Raw genomic sequence first — 16,734 nt, 5'->3', positions numbered from 1 at the left:
AGGAGTACTCCATTGTGTATATATACTGCACTTTCCTTATCTAGTCATCTATTGATGGACATTTAGGTTGGTTCTGACTCTTGGCTATTGTGAATGGAGCTGCAATAAACATGGGAGTGCAGGTATCCCTTCAACATGACATTTTCCATTCCTTTCGGTATACACCCAGCAGTGGGATTGCTGGATCGTATGGCAGTTCTATCTGTAGTTGTCTGAGGAATCTCCATACTGTTTTCCCTAATGTGTGTGCCTTATTTTTATTATAAGCCACTGCCATTACACAAATCACATGCCCTAGAGATGGAGGGCTCCAGATTTTCTGTCCTCCCTCATCATTCTGTGCCCATTGGTCACCTGTTTATATGCTAATGCTCATTGGAAGTGTCAGTCATCAGCAGGGACTCCTGAGAGAGCACATGAGAAAAGCTTTCACTCCTGCAGCCCTTCTGATCTCCTCCACAGGATTCAGCCAAGTGGGATTTCATGTGCGATAACTCTGCGGCTGATTCCTTTCAACCCTCAGCGACTCTTTTTTTCTAACTCTCACCAACCCTACCAACCACTCCTATTTCACTCGCATCCTCCCCATTGCCTTCAACATTGATTGAGCTCATACTAATTGCTGGGGACGGTACTATAGATTTACATGCATTACATCACATTGATTCTCACAACAACCCTGCAAGGTAGTTACTGATAATAACCCTATCATACCTGCATGGAAATTGTAGGTCAGAGAGGCTGAGTGACTTCTTGGAGATCACACAGCTGAGAAGAGGCAGGATTAGGATTTGAAACCTTTTTGTTTTGTTTTGTTTGTTTGTTTGTTTGTTTGTTTTATAAAAGATGACTGGTAAGGGGATCTTAACCCTTGACTTGGTGTTGTCAGCACCACGCTCTCCAAGTGAGCCACAGGCCGGCCTTTGAAACCTGGTTTTTGATTCCAGTTCCTTTTTCCATCTCTAACAACACTCTTCTCCACTTTGGGGTTCACACATCTCCCCGAACCATTAGTCTTTTCTTTTGTGGGCGGGGGTGGGGGGAAACAACAGATACCAAAGTGCTCTGAGAACTGCATATGACATTTGTGGGTTCCTTCTTCCTCCATGAAAAAAACTTAAAATTTTAGCTTATGACTGCATTGATATGAAGACAAATCTGCTAATATATATTCAAACATTTTCTTCAACCTAAAAGTTCATTTTTTTCTTATAATTTTAAAAGAAATTAAAGTGCTTTGATGACCCCCTGAAAAGATCATGGGCCTCAGCCCTGTGCTTGTGTTTGGGGGAGAAGTCAGCTCTGGTTTGAGCACCAGCATCCCAACAGCACATCCCTCAGCAGCCTCCAAGCTTGTCTCCCTGAAAGCTGGGGTGTTTAACTAGCCTGCTCTATGGACCCAGAGAACAGTCCAGAGCTTCAAGACTGCAGCGTCTTCTGCTAGAGCTGAGCACAGCACTGAATTTCATGAGAAGAAACGCCAGAGGAGATTAAAAGGCAGTTTAGTTCATACCAGCAACAAAGGCCTTCTCTAAAAGTCTTTGAGCTCCTGTTGTGGGAGTCTATCCTAATTTTAATCTCATTAGTAGAATGTATCCACACACACACACATCTACATACCTGCTGTACATTAGATGTAGTTATATAATCCTACAGACAAAAGCACTTGCCTTTACTTCAACCTGCTTTGCTATCTTCCTGTACCATATGGTGAGTTCCTTTATCACATGGTTCACAGATAGCTCAAAGTCTTTGCTACCTGTTCCCTTAATCCTCTTCCAGAGAACCTTTTGACATTTGCTGTCTGATCTTGGATTCCTGCCTTCTCTTTGGTTCCATCCTAGTTACGGCACCTTCCCCCAGCCCCCAGTCTTTCATATGCAATTCTCATTACAACGTGTTTTTGCCAACTCATCTTCCCAAATCATTGTGAGGTCCTTCTACTTTCCTAAATATTCCAGGTCTCTCCTCAGTGAAACCACTTACTGCTTCTCTGTAGCCCTTACCATCACTTTTCAGAGGATGGTCAATTACAAAACAAGATAAGGGTCCATTTCACCAATAAGATTAATTACATCAAGGAAAATAAAATATCGGGGATGCAAGTTTTACAACCCTCCATCTGCTTCAAGAAGATGTCAAGCCAGAGTGACTGAAGGGGACTTTTCTGGGAAGACATAGCATGTTTCTGTGTATCTCATGACACCCAATGGCAGGAAGTGTAGCCCGAATGAGAAGGCTTCCAGGAGCCCAGCAACCATGTCTCCTGCAGAGTCCCCAGTCTGTTGTCCCTGCTTCTTGATAATGCCTCTCTGTGGACATGAATCAGCACTGCCTTATTGTCTAATTCTCAAATCCAGAGTATCCTAGAAATCTAAAATCCCAGGAAAGTGAAGCTGATGGGCCACTGTGGCTCAGGGATCCACATGATCCAATTCTTTGTGACCAAAGGGGGGAGGGGTCACTTTTCCAGCCATCCATCAGGAAGGACAGGAGAGGGGTCACTTTTCCAGCCAGCCATCAGGAAGGACAACGGGAACATACTCTTTACAAAGTAGATATGGGGCTGGCTGGTAGCTCAGTTGGTTAGAGTCTGGTGTTATAACGCCAAAGTCAAGGGTTAGGATCCCTGTATGACCAGCTGCCAAAGGAAAGAAAAAAAAAGTAGATATGATGTGGGCAGTTTCTCCAAGAGAAGAAAGAAAATAACTGGGCTGTCTGGTACACAGGCCAAGGTAGGAGTTTCCTTTAAATTTGTGCATTCTTTAAAACATTGCCTGACTCTTTGGAGAAAACATCACAAAGTCAAGTCACATCCTCTTATTGAAGAACCAGATTGAGCCCATTAACGTGGAAACCCTGTTTCAGGTGATAATTCATAGCCACTGGCCCAATGATTGTGCTGTCATAGTTGCTTCCACCCTCCACATATCCATCTTAGCTGCATCCTGAGGTGCTATTTCAGAAATTCACCATCCTGCTAAAATGAACCCCTTGTTACTAACCGCAGAACCCATCATCTTATCTACAAAAAACTTTGTAGCAGAAACTTGTAGGTCATAGTCATCCAACATGCATGGTAAATATTTTGGGTGTACAAATGTGGATGGTTCATATGATTAAACATGCCATAGTTTGTTTCAAACCCCTACTACCACCTCATCTCTATCCCCCACTTTCACACTATGTATGTCCTGGTTGAACTCCACGGCAGAGACTGATAACTAGTTTTTGAGCATTGGGAACTTGTCTGAGTGTTTTATATGCATTGCTCATTTAATTCTTCACAATGGTCTTATGAGGAAGGTACTGATACTGTCTCCATTTTACAGATGAGGGAATGGAGGCTCAGAGAGGTAAGAAGCCTGTGGTCATCCAGCAGTCGAGGCAGGTTCAAACCCACAGAGTCTGACTCCCGGATGTGTTACCACGAAGCTATGCAGCCTCCTTGCACCCACATGATCTGCTCCTGCCATGGAGAGATCCCGTTCTCTATTAGCAGCAGTCTGTAACACCAGCAACAAAGAGGAGCTTGTGCTCGCAAGGCAGATCAGATTATAGAGAAACAGGCTTTTTTTGTGCAACCTAATTGGTGGAATGAATGACAGACCCTTCAGGGTTTCATTTCATTGTCTTTTGGTAAAAGGCATCAATTATTGGTTTGTTTTCTCAGGAACTATCTAAAAAACAGTCAGATTAAATCCGCTTTTATTTTAACCATCTAGCTTTGTCAAATATAGCCTATGATTCGAAGAAATTTGACTAAGCCATACATGTCACCAACATTTATTTAATTTATATTTTAGCCATTTCTGTTTTTTTTTTTTTTTTTTTTTTTTGGAGAATACAAGATCTATGCTGTTAGCAAATTTCAAATAAAACAGTATTATTAACTATAGCTCCTGTGCTGCACATTAAATCTCCAGTGCTTATTCATCTTATAACTGGAAGGTGGTACCCTTTGACCAACATCTCCCCATTTCCCCCACCCTCAAGCCCCTGGCAACCACGATTCTACTCTCTCTAAGTCTGACTATTTCAGATTGCACTTGTAATGTGAGATCATGCAGTGTTTGTCTTTCTGTGTCTGGCTTATTTTACCCAGCATAAGATCCTCCAAGTTCACCAACATTTGCTTTAGCTCAAAAGAATACTTCAATAGATGGAATTGACACATACCAGTTCTATCAATATCAATAATTACAGTTGATACAACCCGGAGTGTTGAAATAGTAGTTCTTTTGCATTTCCTATTACAACCCAATTAAACCTCTTCCTTTAGAACATAGGGGCTAGACATTTCAGTTTTAAATCTCTTGGTTCCCTCTCCTCCCCCTTTCCAGCAGTCACTGTGAGTCATCACTTCCACGGGTGTAGTGACATTTGCTTAGCAATAGCAAGTCCACAAGAGCCACAGCTGACTAGGCTAAATGCACCTCCATTCTAAACTTTGTTTCACACTTCCGTGGCTTTCTCTGCTAGTGGGCAAAAATTCAACTTGATTAAATCTAAGGTGTGATGTGGCATCGTTTAAAAATATTTAAATCTTTTTTTTTTTCAAAAAGATGACCGGTAAGGGGATCTTAACCCTTGACTTGGTGTTGTCAGCACCACGCTCACCCAGTGAGCAAACCAGCCATCCCTATATGGGATCCGAACCCGTGGCCTTGGTGTTATCAGCACCGCACTCTCCCGAGTGAGCCACGGGCCAGCCCAAAAATATTTAAATCTTAATGCAGCCTACCAAACTGACTTCTGAATTAAAAAATCAGCTTATCTATCACACAGATCCATGCTTTTATCATGTATTAAGTGATTTTGAAATGCAGAAAACTGCACAAAATAAATCATGAAATCACCAGTTTGTATCACCTGGGTTGATCTGCACGCTGGATATCACCACTCTCTTTTTTGTCTGGCCAACTTGAATATTATATCTAAGAAGGGATTCAGTCCTACCCTGAATCACACTATTAACTCCCAAGGAGCATCTTTTCCCCATTACACCACTTTCCAATTTTTCCTGAAGTATGTCTTCAATTAGCAAAGTCTACCCAGTTGCCTTCTCCAAAACATGCTGTTAGAAGCCTGAAATCATTTCTAGACTGCTGACTTCCTCTTTACCTCCAGAGACAAGTGTGTTGGATATCCTCAAACCACATGTCTTCATATTAGACTGGTGTGACCACTGTCAAATATAAAGTTGAAACAGATGTATGTGTGGACATATATGCTTAGAAAATTTAATCCAAAGTTTGAATTGTAAGAATACTTTGGAGAATCAGAATTGGGGCCTTCAAGATAATCTAGAACATGTTAGAACATCTTCATATCTGGTGAAAGCTGGAAGTTGGGAGAGGCTCAGAAGTAAAGAATTCACCAACAACCATGATGAACCTGGTGTATTGAGTTCTTACCATACGCTAAGCTCTTAACATGCCTTATATCACTGAATCATCATCATGGCCCTATGAATTGGTGGACTCTTGGCCCAACATGCTATAAGATCTCCTGGTTGGAATGGCTTTCTCCCTCATTTCAAGCCTCCAGTTATCAAAGGTGGGGTGGCTTAAGCCCCTCAGCTCTTCGTACCTGGCCCAGTCTGCAGGAGGGCTTTGGCAAATCTGTGTACTAGAAAAGATGAGTCTGGGAGGGCCTGGAAACCACGGTATATAATTCCTCCCCCACCCTCAGAATTTTGGAAGTTGACAGATGGTCTGCTGATTGCACAGGGAAGTTCTGTGGCCTGTTGAGCACGTAGATCCCTGCGGGAGGATCCTCTTAGTCTCTCCTGGAGGGCTCATGCCCAGCTCCACCAGTAAGCACAGACAGTATGACCTTGCCTTTCATTCTGTGCTCTGCATTAGGATCTCCTGGGACATAGATTTTGCAGAAATATCGGTCTGTTTCTCCAATTAATATTCTGCCTTTTCCTTTCTTTCATATGGAGAATGTAGGAAAGAGGCTCCTATGCCCATAGGAGTTGGAACATCCTTTTTATTTTCCATAATTATGCCTTCACTTTAATGCTGTGTGCCAGGCACTGAGCTTTACCTGCGTTATGTCACTTGATTTCACAACAACCTTGTAAAGGAGAAACTATCATTATGTCCCTTTTAAGGATAAGAGAACTGAGACTCAGAGAGGTTGAGTAACTTGCCCAAGAACACACAGTAAAGCACGTAATAGAGTCAGGATTTAAACTCATGACTCCGGAGCCTGACCTTGTACCTACTATGATTTTACAATTCTAGTTTGATGTAAGCTTCCAGATTATCAGACTCTGTCGGTGCCATGATCTCATTCTTACGTACTAGTGGTTGTCATGATGCCTGCTTGTTGCGCAGATGAGGATGTTGAAGCTAACCTTCACTTTGTAACCAGGCTGCACCTAAATTCATCTCAAGATCCTGCTTCTAGTGGGTGAGCTCCCTTGGAGAGCAGGCAGACGGTGTTTGGCCAGTGCTCCGGCCTCTGATTACAACACCATCCTGATGGCCTCTGGCCAACTCACCTCACTGTCCTCCACTAGTGCGGGCCAGGCCTGGCACAGGAAGGCCCCAAATATTTAGAAGATTCTAACTTAATTGGTCTGGAGTGTGGCCCGAGCATCAGCTTCTAAAAGCTCCGTGGGGAATTCTAATGCGCATTGTGGAAAACAACAGCTCAGTATGAGCAGGTGAAGCAAACTCAAGGAAAAGATGGGGAGGGGAGGAGACTGTATTTGCCTTAAAACCTAGAGTTGAGCTCGTCTAAAGTATCCTCTGCAGGTCTCCAAGCAGGAAACAGCCTCAGAGAGTGAGGGGATCCTCAAAGAGATGAAATCCTAAATTGTAGGGAGGACCCCCCTCCTGGCAACAGGTCAGTACCCTAGTCCTACACCCAACCTTGTCCACAGCCTGCTCCCTGGTGTGCTGGGCCTGGGAGGGGAGGAGTATGGGGGTCTCTTGTGCTTGTCTGTCCCTCCCCCATGCTGACCTCAGCTTGGTCCTTGCTAATGACCTTCTCACCCTGTGAGCCCCAGGCTCTCTTTCTCTGTGTTTTAGGTGTGCTATCTGAATTCATCAAGTCAGATTCTTTTCCCACTCTCTGTTTATTAGTCAAGCTTGCAGACTCTGGCAGTGCTAGATGTTTTGGTCACTTCTCCTTTTCTGACTCTGTTGTAGGGATGTTATTAAGAACACCATCGACCATAGCACTGTGTGTTCAAAGATGCATGCAAGGCATTTCTTTTAGATATAAGTTCTAGGGGAAGCTTATTTCTCCCCTCAAAAAATGAAAATAAGAATTTTATTATGCTTCATGTATCTCTGGTTGCTTTGGCCCCCAGGAAGCAGAGAGAGAGAGAGAGATGAGAGAGGGGAAAAGAAAGAGACAGGGAGAAGGAAAGAGGAAGGGGGAGAGAGAGAGAGAATATACAGTATATATATATATACACACGTATATATTATACACTATATATACATACATATACACATACACATATTTACTATAATTTTAACCACCTGTGTTAAGGTATAATTTACATACCATAAAATTCACTTGTTTCTGTTATATAATATTGAATGCTACTTTGAAATATGGATTGTATATAGCCATGTATACTTTAAACAATGCTGCGATCTAAGTAACTGAAACTCTTTAGTGACCTAGATTTAGGGGTTTTTTAGCCGCTCCCTCCACTCAGATCTTTTCATCCATTTATTTGACAAATATATATTGAGTATCTGCTCTGTGCTCGATGCTGGGGATACAAAAGTGGGCAAGTCAGACTCAGTGTTTGCCCTCACAGAGCTTGCAGTCTGGTGAGGGAGAGAAATAAAGAGATAAATATAATGCCAGGTGTGGTAAGTGCTGTGAAAAAAAACGAAGTAAGGGGAAAAATTAGGAGTGACAGAGGGGGCTGCAAGTTTAGAGGAGGTGGTCAGGGATGCTGTATTCGTCCATTTCTGTTGCATATTACAGAATACCTGAAACTGGATAATTTCTAGGGAAATGAAACTTATTTCTTACAGTCTCAAAGGCTGGGAAGTCCAAAGTCCAGGGAACACATCTGATGAGGGCCTTCTTCTTGGTGGTGACTCTCTACAGTGACATAGGTCACATGGCAAGAATGGGCTGAACAAGAGAGTTAACCTGCACGCTCATGATCATCCATTAAATCATCAACCCATAGTGATTGGCCCGTGGCTCACGTGGGAGAGTGTGGTGCTGATAACACCAAGGCCGTGGGTTTGGATCGCTATATAAGGATGGCTGTTTAACTCACTTGGGAGAGCATGGTGCTGACAACACCAAGTCAAGGGTTAAGATCTCCTTACTGGTCATCTTTTAAAAAAAATCATCAACCCATCACTCCATGAATGGATGATCCGTTCATGAGGGCAGGGTCCTTGGAATCTAATCACCTCTTAAAGGCCCCACCTCTCAAATACTATAATTGGATTTTCCACCCTCTTTACACTGTTACAATGGGGATCAAGTTTCCAATACATGAGTTTTGGGGGGGACACATTTAATTCATAGCAGACAGCCTCAGTGAGGTCACATTGGACTGTGACCTGAAAAGGCGAGGAAGCAAACTATTGAGTGTGTCTGGGGGAAGAGTCCTGCAGGCAGGAAGGACAGAGGGCAGGGGTCCTGAGAGATGGGATTTAGTTCCAAGTGCAGCAGGAATGCAGAGGCGAGTCTTAGGTTGGTGGGACAACATGAGTTGACCTGAGTATTTAAAGCATCGTTCAGGTGTGTGGAGGGTGGGAGTGAGGACAGTGGGAGCAGAGAATGGTCAGAAGCCAAGTGCAGGGGACCAGGCTAGGAATCATGGTGGCTTGGGTCACAAGGAGGTTGGATTTGGCATATATTTTGAGAGTAAGAGCTGACAAAATGTGTTGATACCTAGCATGAGAGACGGAAGAGAGAGGAATTAAGGGTGACTCAATTTGGTCTTGGACTTTGGGCAGGATTTGCTGAAGTTGAGGGGTGGAGAGCAGGGTCTTTGGTCTCTAACTGCTTCTGCCCTCTCACATCAGTGAGCAAATGGACATGCAGTTCCCTCTTTGGCCAGTTGAAAACTGGAAGTTGGTGCTTTGTACGAGGATCACCAGCAGTCCCCTTAGCTGTTCTCTGAGAAAGTGATGTTGATGATAACCACTGCAGTGGGTAGAATTGTGTCCCTCCCAAAAGTGTATGTTCAAGTCCTAATTACTAGGACCTGTGAATGTGACCTTATTTGGACATAGGGTCTTTGCAGATGTAATCAAGTTAAGATGAGGTCATGTTGGATCAGGGCGGGTCTTAATCCAATGGCTGCTGTCCTTACAAAGAGAAGGACAGCAGAATGCACAGGGAAGAACGCCATATAAAAACAGAGGCAGAGGTTGCAGTGATATATCTGTGAACCAAGGGACGCCGAGGATGGCTGGTGGCCACCAAAGCTAGGAGAGAGGCATGGAACAGATTTTCCCTTAGAGTCTTCAGAAGGAACCAACCCTGCTGGCACCTTGTTTTCGAACTTCTGGCCTCCACGACTGTGAGAGAACTAATTCTGGTTGTTTGAAGCAACGTGGGTTTTGGTTCTTTGCTGTGACCACCATAGGCAACCAGCACGACCACCAGGTGTGAAGTACTGGTCGTGTGCCAACCGCAGTGCAAGTGAGGTGTGCCCTTTGCATGCTTCATCCCACAGAGCTCCCCAGCACCACCAAAAGCCAAGTGTCGTTGGTGTCCCTGTTTTACACGTGAGGAAACTGAGGCTCAGGAAAGTGAAGTGAACTTCCTAAGATCACACAGCTAGTCCATGGTGGAACTTGGACATGTGCCAGGTCCTCTGACTCTAAAGTTCATGCCCTACCCATGAGGCAACACTGTCCCACGGTCGGGGGGCCAGGATTCCAGGCACACGTCACCACTGGGTTTCACCAGTAAAGTTCATCACAACGAACTTTACAGCCAGGAATCCCTGGGCTACTTTCCTCTATTTTATTTGCTGTCGCTGGAGTTCTGCTGTTTATCACATCTCTCCCAGAAGACTCTTGGGTAGCAGATGTGGCTTGGAATTTGATAAGAACGTCACTTCAACACATCCTTTCAATCTGTTTGAAATCCTCACCCTGGAGATAGAGGGACAGCTGATCAAACAGCCCACACCCTCTATGTTGGTTTTAAAGTTTCTGGAAGCTCCAGAAACTGCTTGAGGCAATTAATAAAAGATTATTTACACTTAAAGTAACATTTTAGAATCGCCATTGCTGATGCTCTGGCTATTTTTCTACTATTTTTCTGTCTCATGCCAAAGCTTCATGGCACAGATTGAGGAAGCAAGATCTCCCCAAGCTACTTGATGGAAGCAGGGCCACATCTGTCCTGCTTATTGGGTGTGTCCCCAATGCCTAACATTGTGCCTAGCATAAAATTCCCAATAGAGCTTGTGGACCCAATGGATGAACTGGAATCGTGACTGTTGACTCAGACCAAGCTCATCTCGCCAAGTAAACAAATGTGGTTATATGAGAAACAGCAAACTTAAATGGCTGTTCTGTCTGTGGCCATGAATTAGCCTGCAGGGTCCCAAGCCTCAGCAGGTGGAGTGAGCAGGGAAAGGAGAAACAGGACCAAGAGTAGGATCCCCAGCCAAATTTGAAACACTCTAGCAATAATTTGCTTACCACTGAACAGTTGACATTTATGGCTTGGAGAATCAGATGGGGTGTGTGTGGTTAAGGGTATGAATTTAGGAGACAGGTGACCCAGGACATGTGACTTCCTAGTGGAGTGAATTTGGACAAGTCACCTAACTTTGCCAAGCCCTACCTTCCTCATGTGTAAAATAGGGACAACAGGAGTACCTCCGTGCACATTTGCTGTGGGAATTAACTGAGATAATACATGTTGGAAGTTATGAGTGGGCGTGGCTATCATTATCAATCCCAAACTAGTCGCTTTCCCCCACCCACATCCTGGCCCTCCTCAACGTGTCCTTTTGTCCTCCCTGGCTCACACATTTTGCCATGACCTTTGAACTTCACATGACTTTGTCAGCTTCCCTACTTGGTACCATGCAGCTCTGTTGTCTGGCTCTCTCAGATTCTGCCGGAGACAATTGGGTGCTATGTCTCAAGAGAGCTGAGAGTCAGTCTGGAATGTGCATTGCAGAGTTGGAGTGCTCACTTCCTGTGGCAATTGTCACCCAAGGTTAATGGAGCGAGGTGGTTTAATCCTAAGGGAGCACAGCTCTCTTCCCTTTGGCCGGAATATGCCTCCTCCATCTCCACCTCGCTCGTCCTTTTGATACTGCAGGTCTCAGCTCAACCATCCCTTCCTCCAGAGCACCTTCCGCTGACCCAACAAGCAAGGTTGAGTCCTCCATTTAAACACTCACAGAGCACCATGTACTTCTCTCTCGGGCATTCCATCACAATTGACATTAGGTAATGACTTGTGCTGGAGTGTGAGCTTCATGAGGGCAGAAACCTTGCCATTCTGTGTCCCCCGTGCCTCAGAGTCTGGCATGTTATAGGCAATTAATGCTGAGTGATTTGTCCAGCCTTCCAGGTTTTGGATAAGACTAGGAAAGGTGATGCATTTGGAAGCCACAATGAATTCCATCTCTGTTGACCCTCTCAATTGAGGCCTTTATTGATATGATGGATTGAAAAGAGAGTGCATAACCAAACCCAGGGTGACAGGGGCCACACCTGGCGATGTGGGCTTGCATTATGCACGTGTGATCTTAGATGGATCTGTTCTAGTTGTCTATTGCTGCAAAACAAATCATCCCCAAACTTGGAGCTTAACACAGTAGCAATCATATATTTTCTCTTGTGGTTTCTGTGGGTCAGAAAGCTGGGAATGTTTGCTGGTTGATTGTGGCTTGGGCCTTCTTTTTTTTTAAAAAAAAATTGAAACATAGTTGATAATACATATCTGTGGGGTACGGAGTTGAATATTAATACTTGTGTGCGGTATGTGATGCTCAAATCAGGATAATTAGTATATTCATCACAACAAAACATAATCATTCATGGTGTCCATTAATCAATTTCTTGCTAACCCCCTTCCCTCCCCCTTTTGCACCTCTAGTAACCACAGTTCTATTCTCTCCTTTTGAAAGTTCAACATATTATTGTGATTGTTGTTTCTTTTTTATTTATTCGTTTCTTAGCTCCCACTCATAAGTGAGGACATGTGTATTTCTCTTTCTCTGCCTGGCTTATTTCACTTAATATAATTTCCTCCAAGCTCATCTATGTTGCTGCGAATGGCAGAATTTCATTCTTTTTCTATGGCTGAGTAGTATTCCATTGTGTATGTATGCTACATTTTCCTTATCCAGTTATCTGTCAATGGACATTTATGTTGGTTCCAACTCTTGGCTATTGTAAATAGAGCTACAATAAACATGGGAGTGCAGGTATCCTTTCGACATGATGGTTTCCATTCCTTTGGGTATATACCCAGCAGTGAGATTGTTGGATCGTATGGCTTGGGGTTTCTCATGCAGTGGCTAGAGCAGGGACAGCTGGGCTGGAGCACCTGGGTTGGCTGGGCATCAAGCTCTTTATGTAGTCCCAGGACCTCTCCACATGGACTCATTCTGTGGTCTAGCATGGCAGCCTCAGGGATCCAAAAGTACATGTTCCAAGAGAAACTGACAAAGTCTGCAGCCTCGGAAGTCACACAGGGTCACTTCGATTGCACTCTGTTCATTAAGGCAGTCACAAAGGCCTGCCTGGGTTCAAGGGAGAGAGCATAGACTGTCTCTTGACTGAAGTAGTGTCAAATATTTGTAGACACATTATGAAACCACTGCAGAAAATCATTTCCTTCATGCTATGGGGAAAGCTCTCAAAATGTAGCTCCAAGAGAGGGCAGAGAGAGTCCTATTGAAAAGGAAAGCTTGATTAGAATATTAAAGAGAAGAGGAAAGTTCTCTTTACCCTTTATTGATGACTGCTGGGAAAGTGTTAGGAAAATCAGGATAGAAGGATTCTGTTTTACCTGTTGGCATCTCCTAAATACCTTATTAAATGAATCAATTTTGATCATATCTGGTTATTAGAGCTAAGGTGGGAGGGGTGTGCTTGTGAAAAAAGACCCCCAGGCCACAGCCCAGATCTCCTGAAGTATTGGCCGAGCTTCAAATCTATCTGGTAAACAAGGGCCCCTGAGTGATTCTGATAGAGGCAAGAGGCACCATCCTCTATAAAGAGTGGCATTTACCTTGTTTTAGGTCACATACTGCCTGGATGCTACTTGGCTTCCTGAAATTTTAATTTTTATTAAGAATTTGAGCTACCCAAGCAATAATTTTGTCTTACAAGATATCTAATATACTTAAATCCACTCAAACTAATATAAATAAAAATCACTTTATTGGAGAGATGTGGAAGTTTCTAATAGGAAAAGGCCAAGCCTCCAGAAAGACTGGAAGTAGGAACTTGAAAGGTCGTTCTCTGACCTTTTCTCCCCCACACATCTGTTTCATTCTTTGCCTGCCTGCACGTGGTAGAAGATGACCATGCTAGGCAGATCTGTGTGTTCTCTATTCAGGGGCCAAGGGCTGACCCCTTGGGGGATCCTAGTTCCAAGTTCTTGGGAAAGACAATCTGATTGGCTCAGCTTAGGTCAGATGTCTACCTCTGATCCAATCAGCTGTGGCCAGGTGTGTCCACTGCCCAATCAGAAGGATCTTCTAATAACAAAGATTTGGAAGGAATGAAAGGCATGTTAGGGTTCATTTACAAATTACTCTGCAGCCACTTTTGACCATGTGGTCACTCATTTTTCCTGATCTTTCTTGGAATCCGTGTTCTAGAACATGCGTCAGCAAACAGCTGGAGCCTGGCCCACTGCTTATTTTTGTAAATAAAGTTTTATTGGAACACAGCCTCACTCATTTGTGTATTGTTTATGGCTGTTTTCTCAATATGATAGCAGGATTTAATAGTTTATACAGAGACTGTGTCACAAAGCCTATCATATTTACTATTTGGCCCTTTACAGACAAAGTTTGCTGACTCCTGCTCTAGAATTTAATTCAGCTCTATTTCTAAATTATTATTAGTGTTTCATGCATGTCAGTCCTCTTTTTCTCCGACAGTATAGGGCAATTTCCCAAATTTTGGTTATTTGCATTCTACTCACATGATGTTATATTTGCTATCTGGTTCTGGCTTCTTCCCTCTAACCCATGTTGCTTAGGACAGGACAAGGCACTGGGAATCTTTATACATCCTGTTGATTGATTTTAAAAACTATCTGTGCAGATACAACAATATTTCCTAAGGTGTGGAGCACATAGTATTGATGATTTGCAAGATGATTTCAGTTAGTAGTTTAGATTATTTTAGGTAGTATATAGAGGTGATATTAAATGAAATTAAATCACATTATGATAAGATTATTCTCTCTTTGTGTTTCCTTTTAGTCTTGCTAATTACCTGAGCAGGAAAATCTCATTTGATGACAATATGATCTCTAATGTTTGCTAATATGATTTTTTCTTTTAACAAGGAGGAAACACAGGGCCTGGCTCACACCCTTCAGGAGCCATCAGAATCTAGAATTTATTAGCGCTGCTTTTCTTTAATTTATTTTTATGCTTACCTTCCTTTTATGACTGTTGGTTCTGGCTTCCCATTAATCGTGGTGATATAAAGTTTCCTTTTTAAATAAATTTAGTTAAGTACAAATGTGACTAGATTTTTAAAATACTAAGCAAATAACTGTTTAAGTGGTAGGAAAAACTAAGAAAAAGGCACATGAATAATTGAAGTTTGGAAACACCTGCAGTGAAGTAACTGACATAGGTACAAAGCGGCCTTTGGTGCCCAGAGGAGGGAGCAGCTGATTTGGTCTAAGTGAATCATTGGGGTTATAGAAGGAGGTAACATCTGAGCTGAATCTAGGCAGTGGAAGTGTAGAAGGACATTGTGGGCAGTGGGAATAGAACATTCAAAGGAAAAGAAAGAACAGGACATAGTCATGGAATTGTTTGGCTTTCAGGAGCCACTGAAAGATTCAGCATTCAAGTAGCACTGTCAGTGCCTTTAGAACAATCATTAGTTCAAGCAGGTTAATCTCTCTGAGCCTCAGTTTGTTTGCCTGTACAATGGGGATAATTGAAACAGATGTAGGATATCCACCATTGTTGCTGGTGTGGGGGGGAATTTCCCAGCCATTCTGTCCTGTTTCGCTTGCATGCAGAAGGCTAAGGTCATGACTGCATCCTCCTGCAATGTGGCCAGAGCCCCTCCTCTCTGTTCTTGGTGGGGGATGGTGGGCTACACACATTCAGGATTGTTGGATGGTGCCTTAACTGGTGGTGATGGTTAGACAGGGTGTCCACACTCCAAGACAACTCAGCACTGAGCCCCTCTTCCTGGACTCTGGGAGCCCCTCAACAGAAGGCTCTTCTTCCTCCCACATCCAACCCCTCTGCTCATTCACCCAAGTCACCTCCCTGCCTCTCCCTGCACTTGACCCAGCCCCAGCTTTCTCTGGAATCTGAGAGCGGAAAACCCTTATCTCCATCTGACTCTGCATGTCTTAGGATGGTGGCTTCCTTGAGTTCTTGTTTCTGCCTTGGAGAGGGCTGGGGAAGGTACCAGCGAGAGAAGAGAGGGAGATGGGAATAAGCTGAAGATACGTGATCTGATGCTTTAAGCTTTGCTTTGCCACACGGGCTGGTGGGTCTGTTTTGAGGACAGAGTACATGCCCAGCAGGTAGCACCCTTCAGATCGGCAGCTCCTATTTTTTTACTGTGGCGCTGGGGCAGAAAGAGGTTGAGAAAAGCCCTGTTGCTGTGGAAGTGTGTGTCAGGAGCTGTCTTCCTAAAGTGCCCTAAATCCCTGGGTCTGCATTCCCCATAGCCATGCCTGGCTGTGATGACAGAGGAGACAGTGGGAGCGGGACATGGGGACTGTGTGTGAGCTGGCAGGCTCAGCCCAGAAGCTTCAGTGCACGGATGCATGGATCTGGAAGCTTCTGTGCATGGGTCCAGTCATACTATTAGGATCTGGGCCAAGTGGAGTGCACCGAGCTGCCCTCCTGCCTCTGAGCTACTTCTGGCCTCAGTCTCTGTCGCATTCTCTGGTCCCCCAGCTGATTCAGGTGTGAGCATTTTATGTCCTCAACCACCTAAACTCCTGGAGGGTTCTTCTGGAGCTCGAGCAGAGCAGTTAAAGGCAGAGACTTTAGTTATGTAGACCTAAGTTCAAACCTGGCCCTGTCCCTAACTGAATATGTGTTATGACACTTACACTCCCGAGCCTTGGTTTCCCGTAAAATGGGATTCATAATGTTACCTACTTCCTAGGGTCTTAAGCAAAGTAAATGAGAAACAGTAAATGAAAACCAGTAATTGTTTGGTACATTGATTAGTGGTGATTAATTTTATTGCCTGCAAAAGACCTGACACAGTGCATGCAGTAAATACTTCAATCTGATTGTTTCTTCCTCCAGGAAGCTTTCCTGGAAGCCGCCAGACCAGGTTAGGTCTATCCATAATGTGGTCCTGTCCTGTACGTACTAAGAAGCTTCTTGAGAACAGTGCCTCTGGTCATTATTCCCTCTGGCATAGTCACAACCAATGAAAATAATGATGTGTCCATGAGCCACACTGGTTAACGGGCCCTGACTGACCATGGCTCATAGAAGGAAGCCTGAAGACAATAGGAGAGGCTGTTAAAATACTACATTAATGATCCCTGTAATTAATTGTCCAAAGTCTCTTC

General features: G+C 43.8%; 1 protein-coding gene across 2 annotated transcripts in view; it reads left to right on the top strand.

Moving 5' to 3' along the window:
• Window positions 1-16,734, top strand: part of PRKCB (protein kinase C beta) — a 329,464-nt gene that overhangs the window by 254,053 nt on the left and 58,677 nt on the right. The window lies entirely within an intron of this gene.

The sequence above is a fragment of the Cynocephalus volans genome, chromosome 6 (assembly GCF_027409185.1).
Source record: "Cynocephalus volans isolate mCynVol1 chromosome 6, mCynVol1.pri, whole genome shotgun sequence".
Classification (NCBI taxonomy): Eukaryota; Metazoa; Chordata; class Mammalia; order Dermoptera; family Cynocephalidae; genus Cynocephalus; species Cynocephalus volans.
Note: the sequence above shows the minus strand (reverse complement) of the source record. Positions and strands in the feature narration are given on the sequence as shown.